Source organism: Mus caroli, unplaced genomic scaffold, assembly GCF_978045245.1.
Source record: "Mus caroli unplaced genomic scaffold, Mus_caroli_1 scaffold_1, whole genome shotgun sequence".
NCBI classification, from domain to species: domain Eukaryota; kingdom Metazoa; phylum Chordata; class Mammalia; order Rodentia; family Muridae; genus Mus; species Mus caroli.
Genome location: NW_028227256.1, coordinates 56284529 through 56297191, shown reverse-complemented (window position 1 = coordinate 56297191; position 12663 = coordinate 56284529). Strand labels below are relative to the sequence as shown.

Genomic DNA, 12663 nt, shown 5'->3' with positions numbered 1-12663 from the left:
GTTCACAGCAGCTGGCAGGAAGGCCAGTTGGACTGCTGGTAAGCCATGGGGACTAAGACTTTACATCTCTGGCTATGATCCAGGACTCCTATTTACTGTCCAACTGCTCCAATGTAGCCTTGTGAGACCCATGGTCCCCTTAGGCCCCAACAAGTTATTAACAAGGCCAAACCAACCATCCCACCACCCCCCAACCTCTGCTTCTGACCTCTATCACTCCCTCATCAGAACCCACCACTTTTTCGCCCCAGGAGGTCTCACTTCATCTAACCAACTGCTCCCTAAAACCTCCAAACAATTGAGTAAAAAGGGTGGCCATTTCTATTGTAGTATTAGGTTCTCTCCTTGGCGTTGGGCTGGCCGGAGCTGCTAGTGTAGGGGGGCCTCAGCCCTAATACTCTAAGATAAAAATTATAAGGCCTTATGGATGGTGATAGATGAAGACACACAGGAGATGTAATATATATATATATATATACATATATATATATGAGTGTGTGTGTGTGTGTGTGTATACCCCATATAAGTCTATCACTGCCCTGCTGGATTCCCTGTCCTTACTGGCAGAAATAGTCTTCTAGAACTGAAGAGGCCCAGACTTGCTGTTCCTCCATCAGGGAGGAATTTGTACAGCCTTAGGTGAAGAATGTCATTTCTCTGCTGATCACTCAGGGGTGGGCAAAGAATACATGGCCTTAGTCAAAAAGAGACTCCTTGAGAAAAGAATAGAAAAAAAACAGAACAAAACAAAACACCATAACAGTCTCAGGTTAGTATGAATCCCTCTTGAACTGCTCTCCTGGGCTGACCACCTCTCTCTCCTCTCTTATCCTACTGATGTTAGACTTTACTTTTGGTCTCTGTGTAATCAATACTTTAAGTTTGTTAAAGATATGATTTCCCCTGTTCAATTGATGATTCTCAAATAACAACACCAGCCCATAGAAACATTAAAAACATCTCAAAGATTCAAGATGGCCCATTACTGAAGGGGGATAAGTGAGAGTGATAAGACAGGCCGACTCTATGACGGGCTTCAAATAGTCCAGGAGACTAGGCCTAAGAACTGGGCAAGTCCAGTCAAGCCCAGCCAAGTCAGTTACTAGAAAAAAACCCAGGCTCCAGCCCCCATGCCCCAATGATTCTGGAATGCCAAGAGATTGAATAAAATAACTCTCACCTAACCCGGAATTCCCCTAATATGCTTTAAATCGGGCCTATAAGCTCCTTTTGGACAACCCCCACCTCATGATGGTCTTCTGCAGAATAAAACGCTCCTTGCTCTCACACACTATTTGAATCTGAGATATCATTCTTCGACAAACAACAGACTGTTACACTTGTCTCTTTCATTTTTCTCCCTGGCTGACTACTTAACCCAAGGAACGCTGGGATGTTGACAGTGATGGACATACGTGGTGGCCTGTCTCAGAATCATAGAGCAATTGAGATGGGTGCTAGCTCTCTGCGGGAAGTAGGGTCCTTGGTAAGCATGTGTTAATTGAGTTCAAAGTACCTCACTCAACAGCCTACAAAACGAGTAAAACAAGTTGGAATAGAGAGTGATGACCATTCACCTGGTAGGAGGAGTAATTCATGATCCCTCAGTGGTCCGAATGGGGGTGGCAGTAGGGAACACAAAGGGGTGTGAGCCATGTACTGATTCAGTCGGTGATGCTGTCAGAGAAGGCCAGTCCCAGTGAAGGTGACCTCATTCTCTTTCTAACTCCTACTGTAAGACTTCACGAAAGTCTTGGGCCAGGGCAGCACATTCTTCCTTTGGAACCCTTCCCACTCTCCAGAGTTCTTTCTTACTTTTCTTTACTAAATCTATATTGATATTCCTGACTCTTTATCTCCATTCCCTTATTCTTCTTGGATGTGAGATAATGAACGGGGAAGCTACTGGTTCTAGCTGGCTTGGGTGGCTGTTAATTGTCAAGCACCCTAGTTAAACTCTGTGCAGTTAACTCACCAAGAGCTGAGAGAGGATCCATTTCACTCTAAGAATCCATGCAATCGGCCGGGCGTGGTGGTGCACGCCTTTAATCCCAGCACTCAGGAGGCAGAGGCAGGTGGATTTCTGAGTTTGAGGCCAGCCTGGTCTACAAAGTGAGTTCCAGGACAGCCAGGGCTACACAGAGAAACCCTGTCTCGAAAAACCAAAAAAAAAAAAAAAAAAAAAATCATGAGGACATGTAGACATGGACTCAAGAGGCTTAAAGCCTTGAGACTGTGGATGTTAGAAGAAAATTAGTCCTTGTAACATCTCTCAACCCTTTGCATCTCCGAATTACCTTCTCTGACCTCATTTCCTATCTCTCTTCCCATTCCTCGTCTGCTGCAGACATGTTGGCCTTTTCCTTGCTCCTTGAGTACACTGAATATGATTCTGGGCTCAGGCATTTGCACTGACTCTTTCTTTTGTCTGAAACGCTTTGCCAAAATCTTTAGCAGTGTCCTTATCTCCTCTGAGTCTGTCCCAACAGCACATTGTCACTTACTAAAGCTCCAGCCTCTAGGCCCCTCTCCCTGAGTAGAGGGACTTTTGTCTACCTGCCAGAGTTTGGGCAAATAGTAAGATTCCCAAAGCATGTTTCTTTAAGGCAGCAAACTCCTTGGATTGCTTCTTGGTGCAGGAGAGAGCGACTCATTACTGATAGGTAGGGCTTATGAAATGAGGTCATAGCCAAGGTTACTTAGTTAATTAATGCCAGGAGCAGGGCTTGAACTCAGGGCAGAGAAAATATCAACCTCCAGATACTCCTTAGTCTGTGACCTTAGGAAACCTTTACAAAACCCAATTTCCTCACATGTAAAATGAGAATCAGATCATTTCTCCTCACAGAAACTTTAAAGATGGAAAAGTCTGGAGATTGGAAAGATGGCTCAGTAGTTAAGGGCACCTACTGCTCTTGTAGAGGACCAAAGTTCAGTTTTCAGAACTCACAACTGCCTGCAACTCCAGTTCCTTTGAGGATCAGACACAGGCCTGTGTGTGCATCCCTCCCCCAACCCCCACCACACACACACATACATACACACATTCACACAATTAAAATAATAACATCTCAAAATCAGACTCAATAGAAGCAAAGATGAAAGGTCATGTAAGTTCAGGGCTCTCCTCAAGGCTGTTTCTTCAGCTAAACCTTTCCTGGTTGCCTAAAGCAGTCCCTTAGACAGTTCTGGATTGAATGAAAAGAGTTGACTTCAGTGAACTCAGAGGTCGGGCAACACAAAGAACAAGAAAGGAGAACATGATGGAAGGCAAGAAGGAGCTGAGAAGGAAGGTTGGCAGTGTAGCCGTGGTCTTGGGAATGTAGCAGCTTTGATCCAAATACTCCCTGCTCCACCAACTGCTACAGAAGTCCCACACAACAGGGTTCAGTGGTGTGTGGAGGCCTCCTGTGGCCAGAACCTCACAGTGATGCACTGTTTCCATCACTGTGGCCGCCTGTTGAGCGTGGAGAAGCCACAACGATAAAGCAAAGGAGAGCTTCGAAGTATCAGAGCACAGGAGAGGTAGGGAGAAGGCCCCCCAAAAAACCAGGCTCTTAAACCCAGGCTGTGTTTGGAAGTCGGCAAAGCAGCCATATGCAGCAGTTAGCCACCCAGAACAGCTGTCATTAGCTGACTTCTGTTGGATGACAGTGGCTGATGTGGAGACTTAGTGACTTGGCCCTATTGACTGTGGAAGCTCTGTATGCAGATTGGATTTAGGGAACTTTCATTGTTATACAAATGTGTGAATTAGAGTAGGTGTGGTTCCCTCACGATTGCTCTGCCAACACTTAATGCACCATCCCCAAAAAGCTCAACGCAAAAAAAAAAAAAAAAAAAAAAAAAAAGTCCAAGCCGGGCGTGGTGGTGCACGCCTTTAATCCCAGCACTCGTGAGGCAGAGGCAGGCGGATTTCTGAGTTCAAGGCCAGCCTGGTCTACAAAGTGAGGGCCAGGACAGCCAGGGCTACACAGAGAAACCCTGTCTCGAAAAACCAAAAAAAAAAAAAAAAAAAAAAAGTCCAAAAGTGTATTTAACAAGTGAGTGTTCCACTGAAAATCCATCATGCACACGTAGGGTAAAGTCCAAAACAGGGTTCATCCTTTGGGCATCTCCAGGCCATCCCACAGCCTGGAAGCCCTGAAGCCTACATCTACCTCCTCCAACATCCTTCATCTGAATCAGGGCAATGAGATCACTGTCTTGAGGCCAATCTGATCTAGGAGCTAAGAGCGACTTTGACCACTTTTAGAGTGAAAAACTAAAATGATTGTATTTTATGACAACTAAAGATGATAGGAATTTAGATTTCAGCATCCACGATTCAGATTTTTCTGGAACACAGCCATACTCATTTGTTTTCCTGTTGCTTATGACCTGCTGTGCTACCACAGGCAGAACTGGGTAGTTACAACTCAGACCGCCTAGCCTGAAACCTTCCCAGTGCTAATCAGCTTTGTGTATTTTACCTACTTTCCTTTTGGTTGGCAGTGTTGGAGGTTCCAGTCCCTTGTCAGTTGGCCTGTCGCTTTTGGGGCTGCAGTGAGGGCCAGTACACAGTAGGGAGGAGGGGAGGAGGGGATGATGGGGGAAGGGAATGAGGGGAGGAGGGGAGGAGGGATCTCTTACATCATGGTAGCCTAGAAGCAAAGACAAGAGAAAGGGGTGCTTAGATCCCATTGGCTACTTCAAGGCACACCCCTCCCTTTTGGACCTAAAACCTCCTTCACTAGGCCCTACCTTGTAAAGGCTTCCACACCACCCCCCACCCCCGTCCAGTAGTGTCCGCCTGAAGACCAAGCATTTAACTATACAGGCCTTTGGAAAGACACCCCGAGCCCAAGTACTGCATTCACTACATGGTTATGTTTTTATACTGTTTGGAACTATAGGGGAGGGCCTTTCCAGAAAATAAATTTTGATTCCTCAATATGGGCATTTTCTACGTACCCTCAGGTAACTATCTGAACCCCAAAGGCTTTTATTGATATGCGAGTTTGAGGTCAGAAGTCCTCTTGGATGTGCCCCAATCTTTCTGGATAGTCATCGCCTCTGGGAGGGCAGGCCAATTCCACCTGTTTTCCTCTATACCCTCTCCTCTTAGGTCCACACACAGTTAGGTGCATGATGGGTGAACAATAAATACTGGTGCATAGATGGGGAGCATTTTAAGTTGTTTCTTCCTAGTTGAAGAGATAAAGATGGGATAGGGATTTAGCTCAGTGGTAAAGGGCATGTGCCAGACCCTGGGTTTGGCCTAGTCCTAGGACTGCAAGAGATTAGAATGCTCACATGTGTAGCCTGGAGAAAGGGCTTGATTAGGCTCAGGCAGGAGGTTGAAAGAGTCCTTGAGTTACTGAGATAAACCTGGTGAAGACCAGAGCTGCTCCTGCATCCAACCCCAGGGTTTGGGATTTGCAGGGACCTGTAGGGTTTGTGTAGTGGATTTAGGACTGACTCTACATGGGCAAGTCTCAGAGCAGGCGATGAACAAGGTATAAAATGCTTTCCAAAGAGATGGCAACCACAGCTCTTCAGTGGACAGCAGTTGGAGGCTCTGCCTGTAGCTTGTTTATTCACTTTCTTTACACTACGCTCAGGAGAAAGCAACATCCCCGCAATGGCTGCAAACATGGCTGTTTCAAAACCAAGTTCTGTTCTCCAGCCTTTACCATGAAAACAGCTCCCAAATGCCTCCTGTTTTAGGGCAGGATTCTCTCTTGCCTTCTGGTAAGTTGCACAGACAGACAATTTCACTGGACCTCACAATGTCCCTCAGCATCCTGAGAAGTGTTTCAAAGACCACAAGGAGGTCCATCCACCTCTAGGCAGGCCCTGTACAGGGTGGGAGAGGCCTTGTTACTCCACCATCGAAAGGCGGCCACACACGTTATATTAGACACTTGACTCGTTGCTGCAGTAAGATACTCAACGGAAGCAACCTAAAGAGGGAAGGAAGGGTTTATTACGGTTTACAAAGCTGTGGTAAAGTTCATAGTGTGGGTAAGGTGTGGTGGCAGGAGCTTGAGGCAGCTGCAGTCAGGAAAGAGCTGTGAATACCTGTGCTCTGCTCAGCCTGCTTCTTCTACCTCAGCCTTTGGATGCTGCCTGCCTCTGAGGGGGTCTGCTCACCTCAGTTAATCTCATCTGGATAATCCCTCAAATGCATCACCAGAGCCTAGGTCAGTCCAGATCCTGTCGCCAAATTGTCACTATTAACCAGCATATGCCAACTAAAACATCACCCTTGACACCTGTACATTGATTTATTAACCAAATGAAGTATTTTTTTAAGTTTATTTTTTTATTTCATGTGTATGAGTGCTTTATCTGCATGTACACCTGTGTGCCAGAAGAGGGCATAAGATTACATTTTAGATGGCTGTGCGGTACCACGTGGTTGTCAGGAATTGAACTCAGGACCTGAAGCCTCTTTTAAAAAATAACCCAGTTCAGTCTAATCCATTCAGTGTTTGCAGGTATCATTATGAAGGTGTGGTTTGGTGTCTTAGCAAATGGTGCCAAAGAGCCAACACTCTATACAGAGAATCCATTCTTTGTGTTCAAATAATAGTCTTGTTTGTTTGGCTTGGTTTTTGAAGGAGCTTAGAAGAAAGTGTCTCTACAGTGTGGAATGCCCAGATTACCCGTCAGGGACAGCTCAGAGGATCTTGTGTCAGGGACAGCTCAGAGGATCTTGTTTCTGGCTAGGAGTGGACATTTTGGCTGGCCTGAGAGCCCGCTTTGCTTTTGCAGACTGTCCAGATGTTCCTGGAAGGTGGCTATGCCGGTAAATGTTTAACAGCTGGCTGTGAGGCAGGGGTGAGCACGTGGGGTGGAGGACAGGCAGCATTTGCCCATGCACATGGTATTGTCCTGACAGAGGTCATTTCAAACTTCCAGTGTGGCCGATACCGACCAGCTCACAGAATTTCTGAATATATAATCCCCAGCTCCAGCCACACACTCTGTGAGGGTCAGAACTTGGGACCAGAAAATAAATGTTTCCTGAGGAGCCTTTGCATCGCAAAGGCCGTAACTTCCGGTCAGACCTCCCAGAGAGTTGAGATGCCTTGAGCAGTCAGGCCAGGCAACCTCCTTGCCAGCTCTGGCTTGAGTTTTCCAGTCCCCACAGGACCCCGGAAATTGTAAAGGGAGGCCTCCTGCCCCTGTACTCTGGCAGGGGTGGGGGTGGGGGGGGATGCACAGGGGTCCCTTCCTGGGTCTGGTGGGAATCTCAGTTTGGCCCCGTTTTGTGCCTGCTCTTTAGCCCCATGAGCATGAGAATGAGCCGGTGGCAGGTGGTCGGGGTGGGTATGAATGGCAGTAATTGTCCCTATGTCAAAAGGATGAGCCCGAGAACACGACCAGCAAGGGGAGAGGCATGGGGGTGGGGTGCAGCTCTCAGTGAATTAGGCCTTTTCTATGGATTCCATAAGGCTACATAATGAGCAGCTTTTGCTCAGCTACCTCTGACCTCTGTGGGCCAGAGGGGGGCCCAACCCCTTCCCTGCCGAATCTGCCCTGCCTTTGTTTACCTAGCATTGCTCTGTTGCTCCGGGTGCTGGCTGAGGTGCTGGCTGTTCAGGACTGCTGGGAGCTGGCCTGCCTCTGATGCGCCCTTGGAAGCAGCTGCACCTCTCTGTGCATACTTTCCTCATCTGCAGAATGGGGACCAGAAGACTCCCAGCCCAGAAGGCTGCTGCAAGGGAAACCTGGTCCCGTCTGTCTGGCACCATCTCTCAAGTGCTCAGTGGAGGAGGCTTTTCCATTTTTCTCCCCAAGTCCCCAGCTAGACCACACCTAACCCCTGTAACTAAGTGTGTGACCCTGGACCAGGTCCTTCCCTTTTTCTTCCCTCTCTCCCTCCTTTCCTTCTTTCCTTTTCTCTCTCCCATCTGTGAACTGTGGGCAACCACACTGGGTTCTCCCTGCCTCCCAGGGATGGGAGAACTAATGAGATAATGCAGGAGTCGGCTGCTCTGGGGGAGAAAGGTGTTATGTACATGGAGGGTGTAATTATTATCCTGTAACTACACGAATGTTTATATTGTACCTAGCCTGACTATTTCAAGGTGTTTTGACAAGTGAGCTGTCTAAAGCTTGGAAACCCGTCCAAGGGGTGGGGAACGCCGAGAACTTCTCTGGACAGCCTGGAGCCTCCAGAGGATCCCCGTGTCTTAGCTCCAGGCAGCATCTCTTTGTGGGTGTGAAGGGAGCTGGCATCCCTAATGGCCTAACCCAGGATCTAGGGGAGGCCCCAGTGTGGCTTCACTGAGCAGCTCAGTTAGAATGGAAATCCAGGCAAGAACAGAACAATGGTGTGGCTGGCAAGGATTTTGGTATAGGGTTTAGCAAATTACAGTCTGACTTAGTTGTGTTCTGGCTGTCCCTAATGTTTCCGTTTCTCACCGCCTTAACTGTCAACACTACTAACATCATCTTTATCTCCTAGGAAGTGCCCAAGAGGCATCGTCAACACACACACACACACACACACACACACACACACAGATGCTAGAATTAAAAACACTCTTGTTCTTCTAGAAGTTTCCTCCTAGAAATTGTGTGCCAGTTTGGGGGGAGGGGCATGGTGCAAAGAAATGGATGTAGTAAGGTCCTTTGAGACATGGTACAGGAAAGTGGGATCCAGCGTGGCATGCACCCAATCAAAAACACAGGCAGGAATGGAGCTCAGACTCCAACCAGCATCCTAGGCCAAGAAACTGGTAGTTTGTGTTATGAAATAAAATGCGGCAGCAGCTGGAGTAAGGAGGTACCTGGCAGGCATATGCCAAGGTGTCCCCCTGAGAAGTCACACCATTACAGATCCGATATAAGGAAAGTTTATTAAGGGGGAAGGGGAGTGAGGACTTGGAAAAGGGGTAGAGGCAGAGAAGGTGGGGGACAGAGAAGGACAGAAAGAGAAAGAGAAAGAGAGGTGGGCTGGGAACATATGGGGATAGAAAGAGAAAGAGGGTGAGAAGGGAGGGAGAGGGAGACAGCGAAAGAAGAAGAAGGGGTGGGGTGGGGTATCAAGGGGATGTCAGGTCACTGGCACCTGGCAGGTTGGTGGGTGTATGTAGTAATGGCAGTAGGTGATGATGTCACTGTTGCTAGGTCGCTGTTGGGAGGAGCTTAGTGGAATTGTCTGTACAATTGTCTGTACGTGGTCTCCACCAGTCCCACTCAGGAAGACTACTCTCATGGCATCCCACCACCATACTGACGAAACCATATTGAAGCCACCATGTGAACTGGGTAGTGGGTGTGTGTGGACCACGCACATTCCAAACATTACCCTTCCCCCAACAGCCACGAGGGATGTATAGAGATTCTACAGAGTGAAGGGTAACCAACCTACTAGGGAACATCTGAGCATCAGTGGACCATGGATTCAACAGCCTCACATCCTGGTGATGGTGAAGACACATTATCACTGCTCCACACAAACCTGTTAATTTCACGGTTCTCAGTAATAATAGAAGCGGGTCAGATAGCAGAACCCTTCCAAGGCCCCACTTCTCTGTAGCTCGGTCTTGACCCTTCCAACGGAGGCAAAGTGGATGCATTTCCCCACCCGCCTCACTGCACGAGCCCATTTATGGATGCACAGTGCTTTGCTATAGGTTGGTGAAACACATGTGGTCCCAGGATACCTGTTGTGAGAGTGCTTTGACAAGATGAGAAAGAAGAAACTTTTAAAAATTAGGGTTGTCTCCCAGAGACCCAGTCACCAAACAAAGAGGGAGCAGGGGCTGGACCTAGGCCCCCTGCATATGAGCAGTTTGGTCTTCATGGGGATTCCCCAACAACTGGAGCAGGGGCTGTCCCTGAACCTGTTGTCTGCCTGCCTGTGGATCCCTCACCCCTAAATGGACTGCATTGTTTGGCCTCAGTGGGAGAGGATGTGCCTAATCCCTCAACTAGATGTGCATTGGGGGGCTGTAGGGGGGCAGATGGGGGGAGGAGATGGGAGGTGGAGGGTGACACCCAGAGTGGGGCTTCTCCTCAAAAGAGAAGGAAAAGGTGGGGTGGGGGGAGGACTTGTATGAGGGGGTACTGGGAGGAGGGGAGGGGCTGATATTGGGTTGTAAAGTGAATAGATAAATACATTTTTAAAAATTAAGGTTGTCTTGGATCTGTGAAAGTGGTACAGACTAGTAGTATATAAAGCATTTAAAAAACAAAAACAAAAACAAAACACTTTGTGGGAAACCACAAATCACGTAAGAATATTCCAGTTCTGTGAAAATGTGAGTCAACCAGCCTCCATGATTTGGAGGACGCATCCCTTCCAGACAGCCTGGCTCTTGTCTATGTTTTGTGCTCACAGCCTTTGAGTTCATATGAGGAAGAGACATTCTGGCATGAGAGCTTGGTCTGCCCAGGCTCTGGGGGTTCAAACCTGTTGTCTTGGTGAGTAGAGGTCTGTCAGGGGAGCTGGGACATCATAGTCTCAGGTGGGGAAATGACACCCAAGGGAACAGCCTGCCATCCTCAGACCAGCATCTTTGTTCTCAGGGCTGGTCCTGGGTCAGAATTATACACTCCACAAGGACAGCTGCTCAAGGGACAGGACTCACAGGGCCCGGAAAGACACTGTTGAGTCTCTGATGCTTTTAGAGATGCTGAGCTGGGCTTTAAAGGGAAGCTGAGGCAGGAGGATCATGAATTGGATGCCAGACCTGAATTACATGGCAAGACCTTACCTCAAAAGCACAGTAAGGGTGAGAGAGGGAGGGGGAGGGGAGGAGGAAGGGGGAAGGGAGAGGGAGAGGGAGAGGGAGAGGGAGAGGGAGAGGGAGAGGGAGAGGGAGAGGGAGAGGGAGAGGGAGAGAGAGGCTGTACTATTTAGCTTTTGTAGAAGCTATACAAGCTAACATCGCCTGGCTTGGAGGAGGGAACCTCAATTGTGGGGCAGCATCTGTTGGATTGGCCTATGAGCATTTTCTTGATTGATGTTGGAGGGCCTGCTACCTCCAGGCAGTATAACTTGGTGGTTAAATCTTGGCTCCTCCACATCTTATTCTGTTCCATCTTAGGCCAATCTCTCTGTCTCTGTCTCTGTCTCTGTCTCTGTCTCTGTCTCTGTCTCTGTCTCTCTCTCTCCATCTTCCCTCTTCCCCTGTGTCCCTGGCCAGCCTCTTCCCTCTTCCCCTCTTTTTTTCCCTCTCTCTCTCTTTCTGTCCTTCTCTGACCCTTTCCTTTCTCTGCCTCTACTCCCTTTTCCAGGCCCCCTTCCCAGGTCCCAAATAAACTTCCTTTTCTACTAGCCTGTCGTATGGCTGATACCTCAGGGGGACGCCTCAGCATAGGCCTGCTAAGGCTCCCCCTTGCATCATACCTCATTTTATAAAACACAACATTAGGTATCTGAACCTGACTGTTTATTCCTGAAGTGTCTGGGAGTGTCCTTGGATAGGCATAAGTACCTGGACGTGTTATAGTAAAAAAGCAGCTATTTATGGTTAATGCAGTCTCACAAAAACTACTGAGTCCCCGATGATCAGGAATTTTGGAATCTGTAACAACAAAAAGGCATCTCTTTGCAGTGACAGACGGTCTTAGCAGTGTAGGCTGGGAGGATACAAATGTGTTCATTTCACAGATGTAGCAAACTTTTCAGGACGGACTCAGCCCTTGCTCAAGTAGTGACTAAGCATTGATCGGGACAGGCGTGGGTTCTGTGAGTCCAAGCACAGGAAGCACCACACACTCAGTCACTCCTGAGCTTTCAAGCCTGCTTCTGTGGGAGTGGAACGACTGAGGCCAAGAGTAAGCTGTGGCCTTGTAGACAGTGAGTAGGGGGTGGAGGCAGGGGGGAGGGGAGGCTCTGCTCCTGCAGGAACAGGGTAGCAGTTGATGACTTAGTGCTGGGTGGAGGGTCATCTAGGACTTGTAGCTTGGGGCAGAAAAGAACAGGGGGAGAGGGCAATAGGGGGTGGCGCTTCAGCCACATGATCTGTCCCTTTCACAAACATCTTTTGGAGTTCATTAAGATCAGAGCTGGCTTGGAAAGCCCACAACCAGTGTGAGTATCATCTCCCTGCCACCCTGAAGTCCCTATCTAAGCTCTATTTGAGACCTCCCAGGTACTGGGCATGTAGAACTTTCCTGGTGCTATGTTGTCTCTGACTCTGGACATATGGAAACCAAGTCCTGGCAGTATTTTTTGGAAGCCAGAGGTGAGATGGGCAGACATTTGGAACCTGGATCAGGCTGGGGCTTTCTAAAAGTAGCCAGGGCCTGCTAAACACACCAGAGAGAGAACAGAGGCAGAGCCAGCTGCTTTTAAGTTATTGCTCAGGGACCAGGTGCTGGTGGCTTTGTGTGACTGCTGCCTGGGGTGACTTTAGCCACAGTCACTTGGAGTCCTGTTAAAGCAAATAATTGTGATTGGGAGAGAGAACGAACGAGTTTCCACCCAGCACCCATGGGAAGCAAGAAAGAAACAGAAAGAGATGCTCAGCTCAGCCAATGGGCAAGCTGTTGTCAGGCTTGACTGGTTCGGCCAGTCATCTAGAGGCCCTAGGAAAGGAGAGGCCCTTTTCTCAAACCAGCTTAGAGAACATCCTTGAGAGTTCTGGGCTTTCTCTCTCTTTGGGGACTCATATTTGACAAAGGGGCCACTCAGGAGCTGTCAGTTGACTCAAGGAA

The 12663-nt window shown here is 48.3% G+C and overlaps 1 long non-coding RNA gene across 3 annotated transcripts in view; it reads left to right on the top strand.

Annotated features, from left to right (window-relative positions):
- The window catches only part of LOC115031520 (uncharacterized), a 98348-nt gene that overhangs the window by 17842 nt on the left and 67843 nt on the right, over positions 1-12663 (top strand). The gene's annotated exons all lie outside the window — the stretch shown is intronic.